At 35.2% G+C, this 20827-nt stretch overlaps 1 protein-coding gene and 1 pseudogene across 6 annotated transcripts in view; both read right to left on the reverse strand.

The window, feature by feature from the left end:
• The window catches only part of Ttc28 (tetratricopeptide repeat domain 28), a 710286-nt gene that overhangs the window by 365628 nt on the left and 323831 nt on the right, over window positions 1-20827 (reverse strand). The gene's annotated exons all lie outside the window — the stretch shown is intronic.
• On the reverse strand, window positions 13942-20620 carry LOC147821943 (chromobox protein homolog 3 pseudogene; annotated as a pseudogene). The gene has a single exon (XR_015446314.1). The product of XR_015446314.1 is annotated as a chromobox protein homolog 3 pseudogene (transcript).

Genomic DNA, 20827 nt, shown 5'->3' on the forward strand with positions numbered 1-20827 from the left:
AATGGGTTCAGAGCCTCTATTTAGAGGCAGCTTCTGAAAATGCTTGAAGAACACAACTCTTGTTCTCCTTGGTGAAGTTCATTCTTATGAACAAGAAAAAAAAGAAATTTATGTATTGATATTAACACAGAAACACATGTATATCTGTCTATATTACTTATAATCACTTCTTTTAATTTGAATTTTTCGACCTAATAGAAAATATTGCCAAACCTTAGTAAGTGACATAATGCAGAAATAGAATCAAAATTAGCTACCATATATATTTTTAGTTACATCTCTTTTCATCAGGATTAGGACTAAAAAAGAAATTATGTGTCCCACCACTGAATGTCACTCATCAGAGTGGCTTAAATAAATAACAAAAAATACGGTACACGTCAATCAAATATTTATTAAATACCTATTTTACACACAGCTAAGTGCTAAATATTATGTAAAAATGAATCCAGAAAGAAGGCATGTGCCTCAAGGGCAGCTGTTAGTTCAATAACTTCTTGTCTTCTCCTTTAAATGAGTATACACTGAAATACAATTTTCAACATACTTTTTTTGAGCACAGTCTTCTGCAATTTTTGTCTGCCACTTACTAACTACATTTAATTGTGTAAAAAAACAAGACCAAATTTTTTTATTGGAATTTCCCCATTCCCCTGCCCTCCCTTCAACCCCTCCATCCCTCCCTATTTACAAAGACTTTGTTTCCATTTTTACTTTTCTCATATTGATTCCATTTCCTTCTTTCCTTTCTCCTATCCCTCTCACTTCCCCTTCCCCTTTGCCCCTTTTCTTCCTATTTCACATTACCTATTATACCTTTTAGTCCTTATTTACACTTTTAGTTTCTCACACTAGAGAAACTATTCAGTATTTACACATGTGTGTCCTATTTATCTCACTTAAGAGTATGGCCTCAATGTGCATGCATTTACCTATAAATGTCTCTAATTTCTCATTCTTTATGGCTGAGTAGTACTCCATTTTATATATATTTTTAAAAAACACATTTTCTTTATCCAGTCTCCAGTTGACGGGCAATTGGGCTGCTTCCAAGTTTTAGCTATTACAAATTGTGCTGCTATAAACATGGGTGCACATATATCACTGTGGTATGATACTTTTAATTCTCTGGGGAAGATACCGAGTAGGGGAATAGCTGGGTCAAATGGGACTTCCAGGCCTAGTTCTTTGAGGTATCTCCATACTGATTTTCACAGTGGTTGCCCCAGTCTACACTCCCACCAACAGTGGAGCAGGGTTCCTCTTTCCCCACAGCCCTGCCAGCATTTGTTATTGGTTGATTTCATGATAGCAGCCATTCTTTCTGGGGTGAGTTGGAATCTCAGTGGTGTTTTCATCTGCATCTCTCGAATGACCAGTGATGTTGAAGATTTTTTCATATGTTTATTTGCTATTTCTACTTCTTTGTGTGAGAAATGACTGTTCATTTCAGATGCCCATTTTTGGATTGGGTCTTTAAATGTGGGAGGTCTGATTTTTTTAAGTTCTTTATAGATTCTAGATAGTAGACCTTGTCTGAGGAACAGCAGGTGAAAAATTTTTCCCACATTGTGGGTTGTCTCTTCACGCTGTTGGTGGTTTCTCTTGCTGTGCAGAAGCTTTTTGATAGGAAGAGATCCCAAATTAAAGCCAAAAATCTTGTGAAGGAAATAAAGAATATATGGAGAATTATGAAGTCCAATCTAAGGTGTCTTATTACCCATATGACATCTTGGTCCAAAAGGCAAACCAAATCTAAACAGAATATATTTTCTTCCCAACAGCTTTTCTCTTAAAATACTCACCTCTTAGTGCGTGTTTGCAGTACTAGTGTCCTCTTTTTCTCAATCAGTACTCTTTTAACATTTTTCTTACTTAGTACTTACTTATATTCTAGTCACTAGGAAACAAAGCTGAATTAGCCATGATCCCTGTCCCTGTCTTCTTAGGTAATAGCTGTTAAATGACAGATATACAGATAACCATGCAAAAAAGTAGTAAGCACTCAACAGAGGTCTGTCTACCATGCTTTGGTAACGCAAAGGATAGAGCAATTAATTTAAGCAATGGGAGGCTTCTCAGAGGTAACACTTGAATGGATTTAACAAAGGAGTTTATGCTTCACTGAGGAAAGGATATGTTAGGCAGAGGAAAGAGCTTGTGGAAAGGTACGGACACATGAAAGCCAATGACAGTCAGGAAACAGAGAGCAATTCCACACTGCTAAAATAGGGAGAGTAGAAAAGACAAGTCATGATAGATCAACAAGGAAAGGTTAGCTAGGACTATGTTATTATAGGTCTTCCTCCTTTTACTTTATCATGCTAAGTCACACAACAGAAAAGCAGAAGGACCCAGTCAGAAAACCCAATGATTTCTGACAAAGGCACAGAAACAGATACAATGGAGAGAAAAGCAGTCTTTTCTTTCTTTTTTTTTCCCATTAAGTTTATTGGTACATTTTAGGTATAAAATACAGTTACATTCATCATTGGGATCTTGTACCATTACATGAGTATCTTGCTTCTTTTTTTCTTCCCCCTTCCCTTGCCCATCCTTCCCTATTTGCAAAGACTTTGTTTCCATTTTTTTCCTTTTCTCATATTTTTTTGTTTCCCTTCTTTCCTTTCCCCTACCACTCCCACTTTCCCTGCTCCTTTAGACCTTTTCTTCCTATTACACAATATCAATTATACATTTTTTAAATTACAATATCAAGACCTAGGAGACATTACCACAGATTTTACAGAATTTAAAAGGATATAGAAAGCATATTTCAAAAATCTGTTTTGAAATAAATTTGACAACTTCTAAGAAGTACCTTGGAAGACAAATTAATGAAACTAACTCTGGAGGAAATATAAAATTTGAATAGCACCTATTAAAGAAAGTATATTCCTAGCTTGAAAATCGACCTATATGACAACAACAGGTTCATATACATTTTAACTGATAAATTATATCAGACATTTAAAGCAGAAAAAAAAAGGAACACTTCTCCACTCATTTTAGGAACTCAACATTGTGCTAATCCTAAAACTGGATAAAGATAATAGAAGAAAAAAAGTATGAACATAGATAGAAATTTGTGTAACAAAATAAACTATTAGAAGTCAGATCTGGCAGTATGTAGAAAGTGGTTTTATTATAGGGATGGCAGCGTTGGTTCAGCATTGGAAAATCCACCCCCAAAAGTCATCATTTTAACAGAGGAAAGGAGAAAGCCATATGATCCTGTCACTAGTTGGAGAAAAAGTATTGGACTAAATTCTACAGCTGTTCATGGTAAAAGCTATCAGGAGACTAGAAGTAGAACAGAACCTTCTCAACAGATTAAAGACATGTACTCCATACTTCCAGCGAGAACGCCTTATATGAATAGAGAAAATACAATGCTTTCTCCCTAAGGTGGGGAACAAGGGCAGATATGCTTACTCTTTATCTGTCCATTAAACTTTGAAAGTTAGGCCCCACCAAAATAGTCTGGAAATAAAATGACACAATTAGGATAGGATTGGCACAGTAGAAGCAAAATCTTTATATGTAGATGAAATGATCACCTACAGAGAAAATACTAAGAAATCTCTAGGAGCCCCTAGAACTTGTATTTGAATTTAGCAGGATTAGAAAACACAAGGTATATATAAAAATTCAGGTCTGTGTATATTTGCTATAAATGAAGAATTGGATATTGAAATTTAAAAGTTATGTAGGAGTACAAAAGACCTAGAAAAGTTAAAAAAAAAAAGTGTTGGAAGACATTTAGTACCTAATTTTAAGTCTTCTTCTAAAGCTACAGTAATCAAGGTAGTGTTGGTGTAAGGAAAGACATATAGATCATTGGAATAAAACAGAGAATCTAGAAATAGAACCACACTATATGGTCCACTGAGTTTTGAAAGATTATTTAACATTAGCATTTTATAGAATATAAACTCAATTCAAGAGCCAAGGAAGAGATAGTATTTTCAGCAAACGGCACTAGAACACCTGGTATCCGTATATAAAAAATTAACCTCAACCCTTTATTTCCATACATGAAAATAACCTGAAGGGATCTATGAATCTAAATATGAAAGCCTAAAAGTATAAAATTTTAAGAAGAAATTATAAGGGAAAATGTTTATGAATTCAGGGTAGGCAAGAGCTACCTAGTATACAAAAGACATGATGTATAAAAGAAAAAAATTGATAAATGAGATTCCATCAAAATTTAGAACTTTAAATGACATCATTAAAATGAAAAGTAGTCCTTAAACAGACCATACTTACAATACATATAACCTATGACCAGAAAATATAAAGAACTCTTACAACTCATTAATAGACAACCCAATTAAAAAGTAGACATAAGAAGATGACAAATAGCCAGTATAGCACAAGGAAAGGTGTGCAACTCTAGAATCAGAAAAATACTAATCAGTACAATAACAAGATTGAATTATACAGTCATTAGGGAGATGAAGTCAAAAGTTTTAAAAGCCTTGTCATGACTTTTTCTTTTTGTTGGATTCTCCCCCTTTGAGTTTAATTTGTCACACCAAATGGATTCATTCTGCGGGGTTTCCTGGGGTTGTGATCCTCATTCTCTTTTCCTAGGGTATTGTCTAAAATGTTTTGGAGTGCTGGTTTGGTATTCATGAAGTTCCTAATGTGCTCTTTGTCATGAAAGTATCTTATTTCTCCATCAATTTTGAAAGATAGTTTTGCAGGGTACATCCATCTAGGTTGGAGGCTGTTTTCCTTTAGGGCTTGAAATACATCACTCCAAGCTCTTCTTGCCTTGAGAGTTTGCATTGAGAAGTGTGCTGTGATTCTGATGGGCTTTCCTTTGTATGTGATTTGTTTCTTTTCTCTAACTGCTTGTAGAATTTTGTTCTTCTGTTGGATTTCTGGAATCCTAACTATTATATGCCTATGTGTAGATTTTTTTTTTTATTAAGACTAGCTGGGGTCCTCTATGCCTCACTTATCTGTATGTCAAGTTCTTTATCCCTGCTTGGGAAGTTTTCTGCCATCACTTCTGTGAACAGTTTTGTTTTATGTCATTTGCACTCTCTCCTCTTTCTTCATTGACTCCAATCAATCTTATGTTATTCTTCTTTGCATCGTCTAGCAGCTGCTGGTTTGATTTCTCATGTTCCTTTACAATTTTAAAGCAATTTTTCTTTTCCTGGTCACTAATTGCAATCTTTTCTTCTATATCTCAAATTCTATCCTCACATTGGTTCATTCTGCTGTGCAGACTTTCGATGGAGTTTTTAATCTCCTGGAAATCTGTTTGCATCTGTTTTATGGATTCCATTTGTTTCCTATGTTGGGATTCCATCATGTTCCTCAGATCCTCTATTTTTTTATCTGTGTCCTCTCTAGATTTATTAATCATGTCTTGCACCATGTCCACAATCTTGGCTGTTATCTGAGTAATTATTTCTGATTTCATTTTTCCCACATCCTCTTTTGTTGCCAGTTCAGGGAGTCCAGGTGGATGAGTATCAAATTGATCCATCTTGTTTCCCTTTGGGGTTGCTGTAGGTGATCCAGAAGTCTGTTTTTGAGGCTTATGTGTCTTCTCATTTCCACGGGGCAGGGGGTTGCTTCTGGCGCCCGCGCAGCTCACCTTCTCTGCCCTAGGAGCTTGGGATGGTGGCGGGGGAGCTTCCTTCCAGGTGCTGGGACCAGCTCAGCTTCTCTGCCCTAGGAGCTTGGGATGGTGGCCGAAAAACAGTCTTTTCAATGAAAGCTGCTAGAACAATTGAAAAGCTGCTAGAACAATCCATATGCCCAATAATAATAATGAGGGAGAGGAAGAAAAAAAAGAGGAGGATAGAGAAGATGAAGACTGTGGATCCAAATTTTTTTAAAAAGATCATAGACCTAAATATAAAATCTTTAAACTATAAAACTTCTAGAAGAAAGCATAGGAGAAAATCCTTTTATAGGCAAAGATTTCATACATATGGCAACAAAAAACACAATTTATAAAATGAGAAACTGATAAATTAAACTTTATAAAAATTAACATGTGCTGTTTCTTTAAAAAAGAATTAAGAAGCCAGGGATGGCTATGCCTGGCTGTAATCTCAGCTACTTGGAAGGCTGAGGCAGCAGGATCACCAAGTTTGAGGCCAGCCTGGGCAATTTACTGAGGACTATATAAATAAATACTGAGGACTATAAAAATAAAAAGGACTATAAACCAGTGGTAGAGCTCTTGGCTAGCATGTGTGAGGCCCTGGGTTCAGTCCCCAGGGCCACCAAGGGCAGGGCAGGGCAGGGGGATTAGAATAAAAAGACAAGCTGCAGACTAAAAGAAAATCTTTACAAAGTGTATATCTGATAATGGACTTATATTCAAGGGTATAACAGTTTCTCAGAATAAAACAATAAGAAAACACCCCAAAAAAATCCTAGTAAAAGATTTAGATGCTTCACCAAAAAAGGTATATGGATAACAAAGAAGAATATCTTTTCAGATATTCAATATCACTATTCATTACAAAAAATGCAAATTAAAACCATAATGAGATACCACTTCACACTTATGAAAATGACTAAAATTTTAAAAGGACTGACAATTTATACCAAGTATTTCTGCAAGGTTATGCAGAAACTGAAAGTCTTACAAATTGCAAGTAGGGATGTAAAACAATAAGACCATTTTTTAAAAATCAGTTTGGCCATTTCTAAAAAAGTTAAACATAGGCTAAACATGGTAGTACATGGCTATAATCTCGGCATTCTGGGAGGCTGATGGACGAGGAGCACCAAGTTCAATCTCAAAAGCCCAACCTTGGTAATTAGCAATTTAGCAAGACATGGGGGGGGGGGCGAAAGGGAGGGAGGAGGGAGAGAGGAAGGGAGGGAGAGAGAGAGAAGAAAAGAAAGAACTGAGGATGCAGCTTAGCATGAAGACTGTGGTTTCAATTCCCAGTATCACCAAAAAAAGTTAAATATACACCTACCTTCCATACAATTCAGCCATTATGCTCGTAGGTATTTGCTTATAAGAAAAACAATTTATACAAAGAATTATATACAAATGCTTACAAGAGCCTTATTTGTAAAAGCCAAAAACTGGAAACAACCCAGAAGTCCATTAATAGGCAAATAGATAAAAGATACATTGTGGTATATGTATAAAATGAAATGCTACTGGAAATAAAATGGAATGAAATATTGATATGTAACAACATGATAATACTGATATATACTCAAAATAATTATACTGGTTGACAGAAGCCAGGCAGAAAAAGATTTGTTTGATTCCATTTATATAGAAATCTAGAAAGTGTAGGCTAATTTACAGTGACAGAAAGGAGACAGTACTATCAGGGAGGGTATTGCAAGGGGGAAAAGGTGAGATCAAGAGCATAAGGAAACTTTTGGGAGTGGTGGGAGATGTTCATTGTCTTGATTGTGATGATAGTTTCACTGATCCACAGTTATGCCAAAACTTATCAAACTGTACACCTTAAATATGTGCAGTTTATTATGTCAATTATATCTCAAGAAGGTAAAATACATGTATTTATCAAAACATTAACAATCATTTCATTTTCCACACAGATTTTACTCTTCTTTGCCAACAACTTAAAATGTGAGAGGGGACATCAAAGACACTATCAGAGGTTTGCATTTTCAGGTATGTTTCCAAATTTGTGTTAAATTAAATTACATATGATAAAATGAATGAATTAGACAAGGATGGAATATGCAACTTGGTAGAGACCAATCTTTTAGACACTACCATAAGAAACCTGTTATCTATAAAGCAGCTGTTTTGCACAGTTTGTTTTCATTAAAGTACTTGTTATGGCTTGTGTCTAGATGTCCCCCCAAAGCCTCATGCAGTAGCAGGTGGGGTTTTTTCAGAGGTAGCTGAATTTACAGGGTATGACTGATTCATGGTGCAGTGCTAGGCTCAAGAGCACTAGGATTAAGGGTGTGGGTGCTACATCCCCCCCTCCCAGGTAGTCTGGATAAGATAAAAGGGACAGAAAGACACTGTTAAGGGTCTCTTGTTTGCTTGCTTTTGCTGTCTTCCACCACCATGAACTGTTGTTACTCTGCCATGTGCCACCTTGGAACCAGCCAATTATGGACTGAAAGCTCTACAAACTGTGAGCTAAAGAAGCAAAAAGAGAAAAGTCACTAAGACACTACCCAAAAATCTTTTTCCACTACAGTATTCCTAAAAAGGAGATAGAACAGGATATCTACAAATGGAAAGATAGCCCTTGTTCTTGGATAGGAAGAATGAATATAGTGAAAATGGCCATACTTCCAAAACTGTTATACAGATTTAATGCAATCTCCATCAAAACACCAATAGTATATTTCACAGAATTAGAGAAAACAGTCCTAAAATTCATTTGGAACTAGAAGAGACCTAGAATACCAAAAACAATTCTAGGCAACAAAGGCAAGGCAGGGGATATCATAATTCCTGACTTGAAATTATACTACAAAGCTACCATGATAAAAACAGCATGGTACTGGAAAAAAGAAAGACCTGAGGATCAATGGAACAAATTATAAAATGCAGAAACAACTCTGAACACACTCAGCCACCTTATCTTTGACAAAGGGGCCAAACACCTTCACTGGAAGAATGACAGCCTCTTTAATAAACAGTGCTGGAAAAACTGAGTTTCCATGTGCTAAAGATTAAAACTAGACCCATATCTTTCACCATGCACTAAACTAAAATAGAACTGGATCAAAGATCTAAATATTAAAACAGAAACATTAAATCTGCTGGAAGTCAGAATAGGTAGAACTCTTGAAGACATTGGTGTAGGAAATGACTTTATGAACAAGACCCCAAATACACAGGAAGCATCACAAGGAATCAACAAATGAGATCTCATCTGATTAAAAAGCTTTTGCTCAGCAAAAACAAACAAACAAACAAAAAACAGCAACAGAGTGAAGAGACAACCCAGAGTGGGAAAAAGTTTTTGTCAGCTATGCCTCAGCAAAGCACTAATATCTAAAACATATAAAGAACTCAAAAAAAAATCAAACGCCACCTAAAATTTAAAGACTCAGTCCAGAAATGAGCATCTGAAATGAATAGATATTTCCCAGATGAAGAAGTACAAACACCAAATAAATGTATGAAAAAAATGTCCAACATCACTGGTTACTTGAGAGATGTAAATTAAAACAACACTGAGATTCTTTCTCACTCTGAAATTAATGGCTACTATCAAGAAATCAACCAATAACAAATGCTGGTGGGGCTGCAGGAAAGAAGGAACACTGCTCTACTGTTAGTGGGAGTGTTGACTGGTGCAACCACCGTGAAAACCAGTGTGGAGATTCCTCAAAAAACTAAAACTAGAAGTTCCATTCTACCCAGCTATTCCCTGTCTTGTTATCTTCCCAAAATAATTAAAAGCATCATACCACAGCAATATATGCACACCCATGTTTATAGCAGCACAGTTTGTAATAGCTAAATCTTGGAAACAGTCCCAATGCCATCAATCAATGAATGGATAAAGAAGATGTGATACAACGGAGTACTACTCTGCCATAAAGAAGAATAAATTTGAGACATTTCTAGGTAAATGGATGCACCTTGAGACCATACTGTTAAGTGAAATAAATTGGACACACATGTTCAAATATCATATGGTTTCTCTGGTGTGAGAAACCGAAAGTGTAAATAAGGACCAAAATGTGTAACAGTTATTGTGAAAGAAGAAGAAAATGTTCAAATGGGAAGGGGAACTAGGAAGACAGAAGGGAGGAAAAGAAGGAAGGGAAAAGGAAAAAAAAGTAAAATAGAAGGAAAAATGGAAACAAAGCTTTTGTAAATAAGGAGGGGAAGAGAGGTTGAAGGGAGGGGAGGGAAATGGGGAAAAAAGAAGCAGCAAGATATATCATGTACAGATACAAACTCCCTATGATGAATGTTATCATATCATATCCCTATGATGGATGTTATGTATATCTAAAATGTACCAATAAAAAAAACCCTTTTTCCATGACTGCAACAGTTTAATGACACCAGTAACTATAATTTTTAAAAATTTTACTATAATGATGAAAGACTACAAAGAATGTCCAATCTCATCCTGGTAAGAAGATGCAGCAATATTACTGTGAAATCACATTTAAGTATGTACAGCTTCAACATGTAAATACGGTGACTAGTAAGATGAATGTTTAAACTGATAGAACAGTGGCTGGTGCTGAGAGAATGTGCAAAAACACTTTTAAAGAGTGTGAAGACTTTAAAATATTTAATAAGACTCATGTCAAGATTTTATAAAAACATACAGACAAAATAAATCCCCTTCAAAAATACTTCTTACCTATATATCCTGAAAAAAAGTATGTCCCAAGAAAAGAACCATTAAATAATATTAGAAGGGAAAAGATCCAACAGTTAGAATGAGGTCTTGTCCTGGCTAGAATGCATCCTCTTAAAGTTACTTTCTCAAACTATAATGGTGTTGAAGCACTTTAGATCTGCGGGATTTTTTTTTTTTTTTGGTACCGGGGGTCAAACTCGGGACCTTGAGCTTTCAAAGCAGGCGGCAGAACCACTGAGCTAAATCCCTGGCCCAGCATTTTAGATCTGAATCAAGGCTAAAAAGGGTCTCTAACCTTACAAAGAGTTACCACTTCAGAGTATCCACTGCTTTTTGTCTGTCTTCAACTACTCTTGTAAAAACAAACAAAAGAAAATAAAACACCAACTTTTTGTACAAATTTAGGTTCAAAAAAGAAAAACTGTGATACTAGAGTACTCTAGTATTTATAATCTAGAGAGTAGAATGACCTGGGACTAGAAATGAACCAAGGTGACTAGCATGATACCTGGCCCCATTTCCCTTGGCATGTACTTACCAGGGTAGCAGACCTTGAATAGACAGTGCAAGTGAGATGGGCAAGGCTAGAGAACTCTCTCATTTTAAACACAAGAAGAGCTATATTTAAAGTGCTTGTAAGTAAAATGTAGTATAAGTTATTGAAGTTTTGTTTGATTTTTAGCATGGAATTCTCTCCCTCAGGGGATGGAGTCTCACAGTATAGGGTATGACTCTGAAGGATCACCAATAAAACTGAGTTTGTAAGCCTTTAGACAGGTAGTGGGTGATGGGAAGATCCAAGCTGTATCATGAAGGGACATGGACAACAGAAATCTTTGAGAAAACATACTCTGTGTGATCAGTTGTAACAAGTATTATAATTAGTTCAATAACAAATCATTCAAAAGAAAAGATTGGATGCCAAAATAGACTCCTTTCTTCAATCACTCCATGTACTTCAGAGAACTGGTCAAGTTTTAAAAATTAACCAGCAGATTCTTCAAAGATTCATGCTTAATTTAAAATATCTTTCATCAGCTTTAAAAGAAATATCAACACTACTTGCTAGCTCATCTCCTTTCCTTGACTGTAATAAAGATTTACAGAAGTAAACAAAATCTAGAGAACACACTGAGTTTGGCTTTTGGCAATTACATAGAAGCCTTTCTCCTAAAACGATTCCTAAGACATAGTGAAAATTATTATCTGTAAAAAGCTTAAGGAATAAATGCTAAACACACACACATAAGAATAAAGGGAATATATAGACATGAGGTAAAATCACAGATATGTTCCATTTTAAGTTAAGGCTGAATTTGAACTGTAAATCAAAATGTACCCTTTCTGTACTGATCATGCTGTTTGCCATCTCTACCCTCCATATCTACATCAGGCTTTAACAGCTCCCTCTGTACACAAGAGGCCAACTTTAGGAACAACTGGACTTTTCTGGCCATTTTAGCCAATGGGTGGCACTGGCAAGAGATGAAAAAATAAGAGAGGTATCAGACCATTTATTCTGTCTCTGTCACCACCCCTCGGCTCCCTTCCTACCTCACCACGATTACTTCAGTGGCATTCTTCCTCTAAAGCAACACCTTCCATCACATAGTTCCTCTTCAACAAGCTCTCTTGAAGTTTTAATGACAATATTTCCTCCTTTCTCAGCCTGGGGGAGGTGATACCAGCTTCCCAGGGATACTAGTCTCAGATAGCTCATCATCCTTTGTCAGTTTCCTTAACACTGCTCAAACCTCTATAAATAACATTCCCAATATATTCTTTTCAGTTGAATCCTGAATATACGCAGCATTTCTTTAAAGTAAGATATACCTGGAAAAGAACTTGACATACAGATAAATGAGGTATATAGGATTCAAGCTAGCCTTGATCAAAAAAAATCTACACATAGGCATATAATAGTTAAGACTCCAGAAACCCAACAGAAGAACAAAATTCTACAAGCAGTGAGAGAAAAGAAACAAATCACATACAAAGGAGCGCCCATCAGAATCACAGCAGACTTCTCAATGCAAACCCTCAAGGCAAGAAGAGCTTGGAGTGATGTATTCCAAGCCCTAAAGGAAAATAGCCTCCAACCCAGATGGATGTACCCTGCAAAACTATCTTTCAAAATTGATGGACTAATAAGATACTTTCATGATAAAGAGCACCTCAGGGACTTCATGAATACCAAACTAGCACTCCAAAATATTTTAGACAATATCCTAGGAAAAGACAATGAGGATCACAACCCCAGGAAGCCAAGCAGCATGAATCCATCGGGCACAACAATAAATTAAACACAAAGGGGGAGAATCCAACAAAAAGAAAAAGTCATGACAAGGCTTTTAAAACTTTTAACTTCATCTCCCTAATGAGTGTATAATTCAATCTTGTTATTGTACTGATTAGTATTTTTCTGATTCTAGAGTTGTACACCTTTCCTTGTGCTGTACTGGCTATTTATCATCTTCTTATGCCTATTTTTTAATTGGGTTGTCTATTAATGAGTTGTAAGAGTTCTTTACATATTCTGGTCATAGGTTATATGTATTGGAAATATGGTCTGTTTAAGGGCTACTTTTCATTTTAATGATGTCATTTAAAGTTCTAAATTTTGGTGGAATCTCATTTATCAATTTTTTTCTTTTATACATCATGTCTTTTGTATACTAGGTAGCTCTTGCCTACCCTGAATTCATAAACATTTTCCCTTATAATTTCTTCTTAAAGTTTTATACTCTTAGGCTTTCATATTTAGGTTCATAGATCCCTTCAAGTTATTTTCATGTATGGAGATAAAGGGTTGAGGTTAATTTTTTATATACAGATACCAGGTGTTCTAGTGCCATTTGCTGAAAACACTGCCTTTTCCTCAGCTTTTGAATTGAATTTATATTCTACAAAATGTTAATGTTAAATAATCTTTCAAAACTCAGTGAACCATATATGTGTAGTTCTACTTCTAGATTCTCTGTTTTATTCCAATGATCTATATGTCTTTCCTTACACCAACACTGCCTTGATTACTGTAGCTTTAGAAGAAGTCTTAAAATTAGGTACTAAACATCTTCCAACACTTTTTTTTAACTTTTCTAGGTTTTGTACTCCTACATAACTTTTAAATTCCAATATCCAATTCTTCATTTATAGCAAGTATACACAGACCTGAATTTTTATATATACCTTGTGTTTTCTAATCCTGCTAAATTCAAATACAAGTTCTAGGGGCTCCTAGAGATTTCTTAGTATTTTCTCTGTAGGTGATCATTTCATCTACATATAAAGATTTTGCTTCTACTGTGCCAATCCTATCCTAATTGTGTCATTTTTTTTCCAGTCTATTTTGGTGGGGCCTAGGTTTCAAAGGTTTCATCTGTTTAATGGACAGATGAAGAGTAAGCATATCTGCCCTTGTTCCCCACCTTAGGGAGAAAGCATTGTATCGTCTCCATTCACATAAGGCATTCTCACTGGAAGTATGGAGTACATGTCTTTAATCTGTTGAGAAGGTTCTGTTCTACTTCTAGTCTCCTGATAGCTTTTACCATGAACAGCTGTAGAATTTAGTCCAATACTTTTTCTCCAACTAGTGACAGGATCATATGGCTTTTTCCTTTCCTCTGTTAAAATGATGACTTTTGGGGGTGGGTTTTCCAATGCTGAACCAACGCTGCCATCCCTATAATAAAACCACTTTCTACATACTGCCAGATCTGACTTCTAATAGTTTATTTTGTTACACAAATTTCTATCTATGTTCATACTTTTTTTCTTCTATTATCTTTATCCAGTTTTAGGATTAGCACAATGTTGAGTTCCTAAAATGAGTGGAGAAGTGTTCCTTTTTTTTTCTGCTTTAAATGTTTGATATAATTTATCAGTTAAAATGTATATGAGCCTGTTGTTGTCATATAGGTAGGTTTTCAAGCTAGGAATATACTTTCTTTAATAGGTGCTATTCAAATTTTATATTTCCTCCAGAGTTAGTTTCATTAATTTGTCTTCCAAGGTACTTCTTAGAAGTTGTCAAATTTATTTCAAAACAGATTTTTGAAATGCTTTCTATATCCTTTTAAATTCTGTAAAATCTGTGGTAATGTCTCCTAGGTCTTGATATTGTATTTTTAAAAATGTATAATTGATATTCTGTAATAGGAAGTAAAGGTCTAAAGGAGCAGGGAAAGTGGGAGGGGTAGGGAAAGGAAAGAAGGGAAACAAAAAAATATGAGAAAAGGAAAAAACTGGAAACAAAATCTTTGCAAATAAGGAAGGGTGGAGGGGGTGAAGGGAGGGCAGGGGAAGGGGAAAAAAATAAGAAGCAAGATACTCATGTAATGGTACAAGATCCCAATGATGTATGTAAATGTATTTTATACCTAAAATGCACCAATAAACTTAATGGGGAAAAAAATAAAAAATAAAGTAAGATATACCTATTTTAAGGGATAAATAGACATTTTACATAAAGAGTATTCTGTATCTTGTCCAACCTCATAATCCCCATCTATCTGAACTTTCATTTTGATACTGTTATGGTTTATACGAAAAATGCCTCCCAAAGCCTCGTGTATTTAGAAGGTGATTCGACTACAGGTGTCCTATATTCATAAGTGGATGAATCCACTGATTAATTCAGTAGTTGAATGTGCTCCTATTAGGAAGTGGGGCCTGGCTGGAGGCGGGACATGGGGGCGTGACCTAGAAAAGTATATTCTTATGCCCAGCTCCTCCCTTCTCTCTCTGCTTCCTGGCTGCCATGAGTTTAGTACCTTTTCCCTTACCGTGCCCCTTTGCCATCCTGTTTTTGCCTTGGAGCCAGCTGATTGTGTACTGAAATCGTGAGCCAAAATAAGCCTCTACTCCTTTAAGTTGTAAGTGTTGGGTATTTTGTTCCAGCAATGAGAAAGTAACAAAGACAGATTCCAATGACTGGAACATACACCAGTTGTTCATCACACTACATTAATGATTATATATTTACCCAAAGCTTTCCTGAAAAATAATTTAAAATCTTTTCTCAGATAAATAAGCACCTCTGGTTTCTTGATAACTAAATAATAATAAAACACAATATGTGATATTTTGAGATGTTAAATCCAAGGAACACTCAAATTAGTACTACTGTATGAGTATTGCATCTAATAAGCAGGAACCATTTATAGAAGAAAAGTTCCAGATACTTAAGGAATTCAGTTGTTCAGGGCCCTGTTCCCGTCACCCTGTATCATCTCTTCTCCACCAAAACCAAAAGAAAGCACCATACATCTCTCCAAGATCCATAGCATCACAATGCAGTTATTAATTGTATTCTAGAGCAGTATCCAGAATGGTAAAAAGTGAAAGGCAACCAGCTGGGTTGCTTAGGCCTCAGATTGTCCATTGTTAGATATTACGCCCAGATAGTGATGGCTCAAAAAATGCAAACTGTGTTGAATAGAAGCCCAAGCAAACTAAGTTGGAAGAAAAATTCTGCTATAACTAAATAATGTGTTCTAAAGCAAATAAAAATGAATTTTGTTTAGATTACCCCCATCTCCACCAATTGAGAGATGATTGTAATATACTGATTAATCTTCAAATTAAACATATCAAGTACAGACCCATTTCATATATTTTAATTGCGAAGTGATGCCATCAATTGGCCATGAAGCCCACACATTTTTACAGATGCAACCTAGCCAAACTTACTATCAGCTCCCCCACCACACACACAGGGGGTTCACATGTAAGGAGTTAATAATATGACCATTTATTTCCACAGAAATTTTATCTGTAGAGTTCAGAAAGCAGGAAAACCAAGATTGACAAATGATAGATTTAATCAGGTAACTTTAAATTGATCATCCATGTTGGAAAATTTCTGAGCTGCTGCTATAAAACATCTAATTTCCTTTAAAAAAAAAAAAAAAAGATATAGCACCCATCCCATGGTGACACATGTATTTAAGATAGCTACTTTTTAGATACAAGGTAAATATATAGTAATCTCACTACATGATGATTTTATTAAACAGCCCAAGCACATAATTAGGGGATTTTCAGTGTAAAATCACTGCTGCTTTGAAACTCTAGCATTTCACTCAGCCACATGGCAATGTTTTCTTTCCCTACAGTTCCAGCCGTATTTCCTGGACCCTCTGCCAACTGCCATTTTATCTCTCCATCTCCCTATTGTTCATACTTTGTCCTATCATTTTTAAAAAACTGGAAGAAAATAATGTACAGGACATGGATATCTACTTCTTCCAAGATTATGCTCTTTGTTCTACACACGGGGTAACAATAACTATTCCTAAATGAAGGGCCAGCCAGGCACTCTCTTATAGGCTGATAGTCAGCTTTTCCTTCTCCTTCCCTTTCTCATCTCACTCAAAAATCTCAGTGGCCCTTCACCCCCTACAACATGGCTCAGATAGCAAATTCTAATGTAAGAAGGAGCAACAAGATTTCTGCTGCAGACGTAAACACTGAAGTCAGAAGAATAGGGTTATAAACACATTGGCTGACCAACCAAATGCCCTTGGACAAATCATGTCCAGACAGAAGAATGTCTGCATCAGTAAAAGTGTGTTAGTTAAATCCCTTCCAAACACTCTGTGTTTCTAACTGAAGTTTGCATTTAGCTGAACCCTTAATGTACAGCAAAGGACCAAAGGACAAAATGTCACAGAGCAGTGTAAAAAAGCTCTGAGTAAGAAAAAGAATGAGAAAATACTGCATATTGGTGACTTCATTCCTAAAAATAACTATATCTTGGAAGTATTTTCATAATATTTACTGAATCTTTACATCTGTTCAAATAACAAATATTTATCAAGCATATCAATTATATGAGAGGTATTAATGCCAGCTATTCAAGAGATAGAAGAGATCAAAATATAAGGCAAGTTTTATTTCCATTTTACAAACTTAAAAAAAGATTCTAGGAGGTTGACTTTCATTTTTAATCTTTCAGATACTTTATGGTACACACAGGTTTGATTTCTTATAAACATCTAATGTTTTGTAAAATAAAAAATAAAAAAAAAAGCAAATCAAGGAGCTCCCAAATCACAGGGCTGCTTTGCTCGTACATCGACACCATCCTAGGAACTATATGGTTATTAATAGAATTCTTTTGTTGGAGAAGAAAGGGTGATGAGATCAGAGTCCATGGATTCCAATCACATCTTTAAAAATACCCTATTTAACAGCTGTACTCATTTGACATCTTAATTATGACAGCATATAGTATTGACAGTGAACCTTTTAGAGCTTTCAATGATCAAACAGCCGGCTGCGGCACATGTGCCATAGGTTTGGCACCACATAATATTGAATGTAAATTTATCACCTAGAATAAGCAAATAAACTCATTTAACAGGTAACTGTGAAGAATATAACCAGTAGTTGAGGAAATAAGTGATACTACCAAATAAGTGTACTAAGTTTACAAGGTGATCTGGCCAAAACTAGGTTCTGAAAATGACATCAACCCTCTGCCCATATCCATAAGCAGCACAGGTGAAAAAACAAAAATTGGTCAAAATAGGCTCCTTAAAAGAATTCAACCATTTTAATACTAGGAAAGTAAAGAAAAAATATAATTAATCAATTATCATGAATAGGTCATGAAAATTAACCATAATTAAATGCCCCAAAGAAAATTGTCTCCCTGTAAGCACAGAATAAAAGGCAAAGATGCTTTCTGTGTTTTGTTTTGTTTTTTCTAAAAGTAAGCATGGATGAATACAGTCTTTTTTTTTTAAAAAAAGGACTATTTTTCAAAAGATACAATTAACAATGTCCATTACTTTAAATATTCTGCCTCTTTTCTTTGTTTTAAATTCCACTTCAGTTATTTTGAGCTTATTGCTTTGATCTGATTTAGCTCCAAGTAATTATATTTAGTCATAAGAATTTGATCTATAAATGGAATTACTACAACTTCCATAAAATTGACAAATAGCAGTTCCATTTGATGTGAATCTAGAAAAGCTTTAGCCTAAAAGAAAATGTAGTAAATTCACCTACAGAGCAGACATTTGCTCCCAAAATTAAAATCTCATCAAGGTAGTAACATATTCACATTATAAAGAAAGAATTACCACTGAATAATGTCTTAACCTTAATTACTTAATATTCCTCCTCAAACTGGGGAAATAAACTATAAAAGAAAAATTACGTTTTTCTTTTCATAGATATATATTTAATTTGAGCCACTAAATGTAATAAAAGGAGTAAGACTCCTCATAGTCCTTTCCCTGAAAAAATATAAAACCCACTGTTGATGAACACCATGTAAACAAGTAAAATGTGTCAGTAGGAAAAAACACAGTAGTGTGAAGAAGTCTATTTATTTTTAAGACTAGGTTTCACTTTTTTGCCCAAGTTGGTCTCAAACTCCTGAGCTCAGGTGATCCTCCCACTTCAGCCTCTCAAGTAGCTGGGACTATAGGGATGAACCACCATGCTAGCAGGCACTCTTAAACAGCAGTTCTCTAGTCACTAATCCTGTTGTAGCTCTGTCACCTACTAACTGTTTGGCCTTAAATTCTTCTTTTTTAATATAAAACTATTTATTGACCACTGGTCACCATTATTTACAATAAAGTAAACAATATACAGTAGGATAACATTCTGACTACTACAAAGTTATTTTTCTGGCTTCTGCTGAAACAGTAACCTGAACACTGAAGGTTGAGCCTACATGTAAGGAACAAATTGGGGTCAAGAAAAACATACAGGTCAATAATTTAGATTATAAGTTTGTTCACTCATTTATTCTAGCAGGACCTAAATTGTGACCACCACTAGCCACTCAGTAGGTTTCCATGAGCCAAGTCTTAGACACAGATGAATACTGACTTTGAATACAGATTTCAACTTGTTGTAAGGGAATGGCTCATGAGCAATCTTTAATGTTCCCTTAACAAGTCTTCCTTAGCTAATTCAAACAAACCAGGTTGATTAGTTAGTTACCTTATTTGGGTGGGGAAGTTGTTGGTAGTGATACAATTTTTTTCAGGAATTTTGCAAGCAAACTGCTGTATTTTTGTAATTAAACACACAGATATGGATTCTGATGTGGCTGCTTTGAAAATACCCACTTTAAGCTGATCAATTAACCACAGAATCATCTATTTAACTTGAAAAGTTATGGCTTCAGGAAAACTTTCAATTTAACTGTGATTTATTTGTTAGGTTGCTCAGAATGACAGCATCTCAAACATGGGCTTATCACCCATAGTTTTTGTTTTGGTGAATGTTTAAAAACAAAACAAAAACCATTTACGTAAGTATTTTACTTATACACACACTCAGAATGGTCCTTAAACATGTGAGCTAAAAATGAGTTCTGGTTGAGTATAATTATGGATAATTTCCCCAATATTTAGAAAAGAAGAGGAAATATATCAGGCTATCAAATGCTGTTTTTTGATAAAGGAAGCAACTACAGAAAGCTTTTTATTTGTTCAAAGTAACCAGTGCTATACTCTGGTTTTTCTTCAGATCGTATAAATCTTTCGCCTTTTACCAAAGTAACTAGTGCTATTGATGCAAAACAAACAAAACCCAACAACTTCCCCAAATACTTTTAAAACCAACATATTAAACTTGATTTTCATTAGAATGCTCTTTTTTTACACTAGTGAATCAAACACTAAGACCCATTTTATATATATATATATATAAATGATGTCAGTTATTGAGCTTCATCTTCTGGACCAGAATGCCAAGTTAGTCTCTCTTCATAAAAAGCAATTACAATTTGAGGACATTTCATATTTTCCTCTTTTGCCAGTACCAAGTCAGCCTCATCTGAATCTTCCCATTTCATGAGAAACATCAATTCTCCACTACCGTCTGTGGCACCAATTATTCATTCAGGATCAAGACCTCTAGCAAATCCTCTAGGTTTGTCAGCAGCATCTCTTTTCTTCTTTGATTTGCTATCATCAGATTCACTGTCAGATAAAGTTTTTCTTTTTGTACTGTCTTTTTCTTTACCAGCTTTTTGAGAATTAAGAAATGCTTCAGTGAATTCTGGACAAGGTTCTCATGTAATCTCGGCATCTTTAAATCCCTTTCACTTCAGAAAATACTCCACCTTTCCATTCATTACATGACAGTCCAGTACTTTTTCTACCACAAATTTTTCAGGCTCTGCTTCCTCAACTTTTTTACTTTTTCCATTTTGTTTCTTTCCCATTTTTTCCAATGTAGCTTTATTGGAGGCCATTTTTTATTGCAGACTTGCAGAGCTATTACAATCTCCCAGAGGCCTAGCTGGCCAGCAGCGCTGCGTGCCCACCCCCACCCCCACCCCCCCCACACTGGCCTTAAATACTTTGGTTATCTTTACTGAGTTTCAGTTTTATCATTAGAAAATAGAGATTAAGACATCAAGTAAGATTAAAATGTATGTGAATACATTCTGTAAACTGTAAATTTATATATGAATATTAATAAGTAGTATATTAAAAATATGTCCAACAGATGAATGGATAAAG

The sequence above is a fragment of the Heterocephalus glaber genome, unplaced genomic scaffold (assembly GCF_053883595.1).
Source record: "Heterocephalus glaber isolate CG9 unplaced genomic scaffold, H.glaber_assembly_v1.0 deba00001687, whole genome shotgun sequence".
Taxonomy (NCBI): Eukaryota; Metazoa; Chordata; class Mammalia; order Rodentia; family Bathyergidae; genus Heterocephalus; species Heterocephalus glaber.